Below are 8,523 nucleotides of genomic sequence, written 5' to 3' on the forward strand. Positions count from 1 at the left end.
GCTCACCGGCCCCGCCCCCACCACGGGTTGCCCTCTGTGTGGGGGGCGACTGGTGGCGCAGGGGCCTTGGCCTAGCTCTGCCCGTGTCCCCTGCCACTCACCCCTGTTCTCCATTTGCCATTAGGTGATCAGAGCCTGCCGGCCAGGGAAAGGGACTGAGAGGTGGTCAGTGCCCCTCATAGTGACTGGTCAAGTGGTCGTTCTAGTCATTCCACTGTTAGGGTCAACTTGCATATTACCCTTTTATTAGATAGGATGTGCTTTACAAATGAGTAAACGACCACAGGCAGGTTAAGTAATTTGCCCTTGGTCTTTCTACTAATAAAGGTAGAGCCAGGTTTCTAACCAAGCAGTCTAGCTTTTTCTATGGTGTGGGGTAAAAGATAAGAAGATTTTGGTTTAGGAAAACTCCCACTGGGAAAGATGAGTAATTAAAGAAGCAGCAGCCTGTAAAGACTGTTCTGAGTGCCACCTGGGCTGAGGTGAGAGGCAGGGAAAGCCGGTGTGGTTGGGGTGATCACAAGGCCCACCTTGCCTGGGACTATTCTTGTTTATCCCTGTTTTCCCAGCATGATTGTCAGTAGCTCCTCCTTTCTCAAACTTCCAGGTAGGGACGATAAATTACAGGGTCACCCTACTTACAGAGCAGCTCATCTTGAATTTAAGCAATGGTCCTGGAGACTCCTAGCATAGAATTTCCCAGTCTTTCAAATACAGCTAAAATGCAGATCCCTGGCCAAATCTGATAAGCACGTATCATTAACAAAACTGGGCTAATCTGTTTCTAAAAAAACATAGCCAGAGGCAATAGGAGGAACCCCAATGAAAGTGTGTGGATCACTACCTGGAGTCCTGTGCCCTTAAGGATTGCAACTTTTCCAATTTTGTAAGCCAACTTCAATCATCATTTGGGGCCAAAGTGTCCTCAGGGCAATCGTCAAAGAGCTGGAGACCAAGTGGAGTTAAAAGGAGGGAAGATAGTGGATGGTCTCCGCCAGAGAAGTAGAAACTAAAGCCAGAGATGAATGGGGCTTTCAGTCCCCACTGGAGAAGAGAGTTTAGAATTTCAGGTCTGGAATGGCAAAGGTACAGACTCTGAAGTCCTGAAACAATTATTTTTTTGTAGTACTTACTGTCTCTAATACTTCTCCAGCGTAACCCATAACATGAAACTTACAACCAAAGAAACGGGTGCTGAATCGAGTGTCTGGACTCCAGCCATTTTTGTGAAGAGCTGTAACCCTGTAGAGTGGGTGTTGGTGCTTTAAGGAATGCATGTCAAGAATGGAATTCCTTTATGTATTTATTTTTTTTTAATATGGAATGCTTCACGAATTTGAGTGGAATTCCTGGGGCCAGCAGATTGGAGAGTTCACTTACTCCAATCAAGGAGCTCCAGTGCCTAGGAGAAAAAGCTTCAGGAAAGTATTTCAGCTTAACATTGCTAGTCATGTTATTTGAAAGTAGTGGATTCTCAACTTACGTTTCCTCAGCTTTACAAAAAGATGAGCAGTGACCTGAACAACTGTTGTTTTATGCTAAATCTCATTATTCCATTGGCAAGAGAAAAAGAATGGGATGAAGGCAAAACCAATGCAATCACTTGATCATGCTGTGTAGGTCTTTTGGTGTCCGATCTGGTTATAAGATTATCTGAAGAACATGAAAATATTTTGAACATTTTGCAGTGATACTTGAATAAGCTTTGATTTTTACAAAAACTAAGTATGCATTGCTCAAACTGGATAAGATAAAGAGCCTCTTTTCCATCACTTTGTGGACATTATCAGATAAGCCAAGCCATTCAGAGCAGATTCTAGAGATTGCTTGAGGGAGGTTACTTAAAACAAGGGTATAAAACAAAAAATGTTTCTTTATTTTCATGGCTAGGAATTCGTTCTCAGTGTTTATCCATACTAGAAACGCTAAGATATATCTTTTGCCTTTTCGACTCGTTTCAAGTTTGGTGTTGGCAAAGGATATGCCGGTGGTTCTCTCCTCCAAGGAAATTTTTCCTGCAGGAGACATTTGGTAATGTGTGGAGACATTTTTGGTTGTCACATTGAGGGAATAAGTACTAATGAGCAGAGGTCAGGGATGCTGCTAAATATCCTATAATGCTCAGGAAAGCTCCCACAACAAAGAATTATTTGGCCCAAAATGTCAATAGTGCTGAAGTTGAGAAACCTTATGATAGACAAACATATCAATGCAGCAGAATAGAGAGTCCAGAAATAAATTCAGAGTCAAGTGATTTTCAGAAAAGATGCTGATTCAATTCAGTGGGGAAAGTAAAGTCTTTTCAATAAATGGTGATAAGATACTTGTATGGGAAAAAATGAAACAACTTCAATCATACATCATATATAACAACTCATTCAAGATGGCCATATATATAAATTTTAAACTAAAATTTTAATGCTTCTAGAGAGAAGACAACATGAGATTACCTTCTCTACCTGGATATAGCAGATTAACTTGACTTGACATAAAGTACACTAAACATAATAAAAGAAGAAATTGATAAACTGGATTAATCAAAATAAAAAATGTATGCTCCACAAAAGACTGTTAATAAAATCAAAAGGTAAACCATAGACTGGGAGAAAATATAATACATATTCTGAGAAAATTATTCATAACCAGATGTATAAAGAACTCCTACAAATCATTAAGAAAAATACAGTTTGGTTTAAAAATGGGCAAAAGCATCTCGGAGGGAAAGATGGGGAGGGTGGGTGGGTGTTAAGTAATCAACCAAAGACGTTGTATGCATATATGCATAACCCATGGTGAAGGCAATAGGGTGGTGAAGGCCTGGGGTGGGGAGCAGGGGCGGGCTGGAGGGGGTCAATGGGGGAAAATGGGGGGCCTATGTAATACTTTCAACAATAAAGATTTAAAAATAAATTTAAAAATAAAAATGGGCAAACAACTTTAACAGATGCTTTACAAAGTAAGATACATATATAAATGGTCAATATAGCATTAGTCATCAGGGAATTACAAATTAAAACTATAATGTACTATTACTACACACCAATTAGAGTGACTAAAATTTAAAAGACTTTTTAAAAAGTTTTAAAAATTGATTTGAGAGAGAGAGAGAGAGAGAGAGAGAGAGAGAGAGAAACATCGATTGGTTGCCTCCCACACATGCCCCTGATCAGGGATCGAAGCCATCACCCTTTGGTATATGGGACAATGCTCCAACAACTGAGCCACCTGCCCAGGCTAAAAGACTTTATAAAGTGTTAGGAAGGATGTGGAGCAATCCAAACTCACATACATTACTAGTAGGATTATAAAATGGTAAAACTACTTCGGAAAACTTTTAGTTGCTTTTTTTTTTTTAAATATATATTTTATTGATTTTTTACAGAGAGGAAGGGAGAGGGATAGAGAGTTAGAAACATCAATCAGCTGCCTCCTGCACACCCCCTACTGGAGATGTGCCTGCAACCAAGGTACATGCCCTTGACCGGAATCGAACCTGGGACCCCTGAGTCCCCAGGCTGACGCTCTATCCAGTGAGCCAAACCAGCTAGGGCTCTTTTAGTTTCTTAAAAGTTAAACATTCACATCTTGTATCCAGCAATCCATTCCTGGGTTTTTACCCAGGAGAAATGAAAGTGTGGATCCACGAAAAGACCTGCTCCAAAATGTCCATAGTATCTTTCTTTATAACAGTCCCAGGTTTTAATGACCCAAATATCTGTCTATAGGTAATTAGATAAACAAATTGTATAATATCCACATGATAAAATATCATTCAGCAATGAAAATCAAAGAATTATTGATATACATAACAACATATGGGAATTTCAAGAACATTGAGAGGAAGAACCCTGACACAAAGGGTACATACTGTATATGATTCTAATTATAGAAAATTGTAAAATAGGCAAAGAACATAAAGGAACTTTTTGGAAATGTACCATATCTTGATAGGGATGTTGATTAGAAGAATGTATACATTTTTCAAAACTCATAACACTGCACATTGAAGACCTGTGCACTTTAAATTATTACCTCCTTTGAACAGTAACACAACAAAGCACAAAAAGGAAGGAAAGAAAAAGAAGTAAAATAATTAAAAAATGAGTTGGTCAAACCGAGGGTGAAAACTACAATAAAAGCCTTTAAAAAACTGTTTCCAAAAGTCACATGATCATATCAATAGATGCAGAAAAGGCATTTGACAAAATTTAACATTTGTTCATCATAAAAACTGTCAATATACTAGGAATAGAGGGGAACTCCTTCAACTTGATAAAAACATATCTACAAAGCCTACAGTTAACATTATACATAATAGTGAGGAACTCTAAGCTTTTCCACTAAGGCAATTTTTTTTTAAAAACCTGTATCCATGCTAATTTTGTTAATAAAACTGTGTGCTGGGAACTTACCCATTTTTCCGAAGTTTGTAGCCTTAGATTTCCTCCAAGAGTTAATCACGTAATTTGGAGAAATTCAATCTATAAGATGCTTTGAAAGTTACAAACTGACACTATGAAGGAGCTGGCACATTTAGCATTGATTAAAGGCTTTGGTTTGGAGGATCACACTAGGCCTGTTTCATTGCGATCCACAAAAGTGTCTGGAGTAAATAAATGAGTGAACATACATTGTTATGGGCTGAATTGTGTCCCCTGCAAATTCTCATGAAGCCCTAACCCCCAGTACCTCAGAATGTGACTGTACCTGCAGGCAGAGCCTTTCAAGAGGTGATTAAGTTAAAATGGGGTGTTAGGGTGGCCCTTAGTCCAATATGAGTGGGGTCCTTACCAGGAGAGATTAGACCAAGGGGCGACCACATGAAGACACGGCAAGAAGATGGCCAAGTGCAGGCCCAGGAGTGAGGCCTCGGGAGAAACCAACCCTGCTGACACCTTCATGAAAAAATAACTTTCTGTTGTTTAAACCACCCCATCTGCCGTGCTTGGCTATGGCAGCCCTCGCACACTAATACATACGTATTCTTTGACAAGCCTAATATTTGAGTTCAACAACTACTGATGGGACCTCCACCACACCACTGTACGTGCGGGGTGATGGCTGGTTGATGACGTGACCTCTGGGGAGGCGGGCAGACATGGTGGCCAGGAATGTCTACACAGGCGCAGAGCGTATACCCACTATCGCTTACATGCCCCTACACATTTTACCTAACAAAGATATTTTTGGCACAAACTTAGGACCTGGCCAAAGTATCATTGTTTTAACAAAGGCTTTTTAGTTGCAAGTAACAGAAACCAGCACAAAGCAGCTCTCATACATGGAGGGAGGGTGACTTCTTTAGAGGCCACATAGCAATCTCGTGGGAGTCAGCTGGGCTGCAAAGCTGGGATGGTTCTCAAAGAATCACCAGGATTCAAAATGACTCCTCTCCGACGGCCGGCCCGGGTGGTTTCTCATCCTCACCTCTCTGCCCAGCATTCTGTGCTGCTCTGTGGAAGTGGTGGAAATTGCCATCGCTCCAGCCTTGGGTCCACAATACTTCCCCAGCCCCAGCACCACTGCCCACTGGCTTCCAGTTCTAGGAGGGAGTCTAGAGGTCCACTTGTCCAGATGTCCAGCCCTTGTCCTCCTGGCTTTGGTCAGAGAGGGTGAGCTAACGGGACACATATGGCTTCTGGAAATGGAGGAAAAAGGCAATTCTCCGAGAAGGGCGTGTAGGCAGGGCAGATATCCCAACAGTTTCCTTTTATAAGCATCAACGTGGAACTCAGTAATAACTGAATGAAGGGAAATGTATCCCGTGCATCTGCAAGAGCGTCTATTTGCGTTGGTTTAAACGTGTGTTTTTTAGATCCGGCTGCACATCAGCGTCACCTGTGCAGTTTCAGAAACCCGCCGGCGCCTGGTCCCCACCTTGTTCTGTCACATCAGCATCGCTGGAGGTGGAGCCCAGGTAATTTTTTAAAAGTTTTTAAACACTCCAGCTGATCCTAATGTTCTGTCAGGGCTGCAAACTACTTGTTTAGAATTCACATCAGTATAACTTAAGACTTCAGATTTTATGTTTTCATATCTTATTCTTTTTAAAATTAATCCTCACCTGAGGATATGTTTAAAGAGAGGAAGGGAGAGAGAAACATCGATCGGTCGCCTCCTATAGGAGCCCCGGCCAGGAATTGAACCCAAGCCTTTTGGTGCTCGGACGACGACGCTCCAACCAGCCAAGTCACCCGGCCAGGGCCCCTATCTGATTCTTTAAAAACGTGATCAAGTTAGGAACCACGTGCCTCTGCAGTTTATGGTAAAAACATCACTGAGTATCTTGAGGAGAGAGAGCTTCCTTCAGGAGGAAGAGTATGAGTTTGACAATAGCTAATATGTTTTTTTCTGTATGATTAGGCTCTGAGAAAGTGGATCACCAGGTTCCTTAGAAAGGAACTGTCTTTGGGGAGATGAGCAGCGTCTCTCCGAAATCTCCGCTGTCCCTACTGGTTTTCCCAGACCTTCCTATGTCCCTGTCACGGTCCCTGTGCTCCCTCTCGCGGCTTCTGGGTGCTATTGCTCCCAAAGGCCCACACCTAGAATTCTTTGCCTGGCTACTCAGTATTTTGCTTGCCCAGGAAAAGAGCAGAAAGCGCCTGGGAGTTCACCACCTGCCACCCCGCCCCCTGGCAGGTGTGAGTGAGTGCCAGCCAGGCTCCCTTACTAAGGAACAAACTCTTAGTGTCGTTTTCACCGTCAAGTTGCCCTGCAGGGCCAGGCTAACCCCACCTTTTTTCCTTAGCTGTTTCTTTTGTGAGTCCTTCCGTAACAAACACGCGTACACAAATCCTTATCAGTTATGCTTCAGAAAAACCCAGTCTAAGTCAACTTTCTGGAATTTTACCCTTTCTATCAATATTGAAATTCTAGCCCTATCCAGTTTGGTTCCATGGCCATCGGAATGAAAGGTCGTGGGTTCGATTCTGGTCAAGGGTACAGACCTCAGTTGCAGGCTCAATCCCCTGCCCCAGTCAGGGCACATGTGAGAGAACCAATCGATGTGCTTCTCTCTGTCTCTCCCCCTCCCTTCCACTCTCTCTAAAAATCAATGGGAAAATGTCCTCAGGTGAGGATTAACAAAAAAAATCGATATGACTTTTTAAAAAATATTGATTTCAGAGAGGAAGGGAGAGGGAGAGAGAGAGAGAAACATCAATAATGAGAGAATCATTGATTGGCTGCCTCCTGCACGCCCCCTACTGGGGACCAAGCCCACAACCCGGGGATGTGCCCCAACAGGGAATAGAACCGTGACTTCTTGGTTCATGGATGGAACCACTGAGTGACACCAGCCAGGCTCTATATGACTTTTAATAACATTGTTTATAACTTTTCAGAGGCAGACAACCAAAGCTTTATTTATTCTACTGTTAGGAAGAGAGTAGAGAAGTTACTCCTTGAGAAGTCGCTGTCTTACTGGGAAACTTGAGAGCTCATAGGTCTAAAACGTTTGGAGGCACGAGAGTAAGAAAGTAAGCAGGGAGGAGTCCATTGACAGTTGTGAGCTGAGTAGAAATAAATTGCATAGTTGGTGTGAGTTGGTGTTGGGGAACCTGAGGCAGGATACTTAGAGCAAAGAGAAAGAGTGGTGGCATGAATAGAGCATGACATGACTTTCAAGTCACCTAAAAGCGCACAGATAATACAACGATGTCCAACCTCTTTCACCCCCCCACCCCCTCTGGCACATATAAATTCTGCAGCACACCAAAGATATATATATTTTTCGGATATGACAAAAAAAATCCTATATAATAAAAGCCTAATATTCAAATTGTCCCTTTGGGCAGTCGTTTGATGTTTGCGATGATGTGCGCTGACCACCGGGGGTGATGTGGAATATGCTGTGACCTCTCACCGGCTACCTGGGAGTGGGGGTGAAGGGGACGAAGGTGCAGTGAGAATGTGGGGTGTCCACCGAGTTTGCTCTCACTCCCCCTGCTACCCTCCCCCCAGGGCTTGCATGGCCAGGGAAGCCCCCAAGCTCAAATGCCGGGTGCCCGTGAGGAGCCCACCCCGCACCCGTGCGGCCTCTTCTGGGTGAGCCAGGCTGCAGCTGCCAGGACTGCAGGGGCTGGTCAGGCTCCTAGTGGGTTTGCACAGAAGCCGGTCTGTGAGGCCACAAGCACGCTGCCTGCCTGGCTTCCGTGTAGCGCTGCTGGGAGGCCCAGAGGCCCACGCTGTGCCCTGGCTTGCAGCGTCTGGTCACGCTCACTGCATCTCTGTGTGGGGACTCGGGCACCATGACTCAGGCGGAGGGGGGTACACAGGTGTCCATGGGCCCAGGTGCTGCCCAGGGCCCAGCGGTCTGCTGGGACCTGCCCTTCCATGCCAGATGCTCGTGCTTCAATCACCAGCCAGGCCTAGACACTGCACCCATGCATGTATTTTGTGCACTGGGCCGCTAATAGGTATAACATTGATTTCTTCACACTGGACAGCTATTGCTGTTTTGGCTGTTGTCATTTATTTTATCTAAAAATCTAAGGAAAGAGAGGTCAGTGTTGCTGACTAAAT

The sequence above is a fragment of the Myotis nattereri genome (assembly GCF_964212035.1).
Source record: "Myotis nattereri genome assembly, chromosome: 9".
NCBI classification, from domain to species: domain Eukaryota; kingdom Metazoa; phylum Chordata; class Mammalia; order Chiroptera; family Vespertilionidae; genus Myotis; species Myotis nattereri.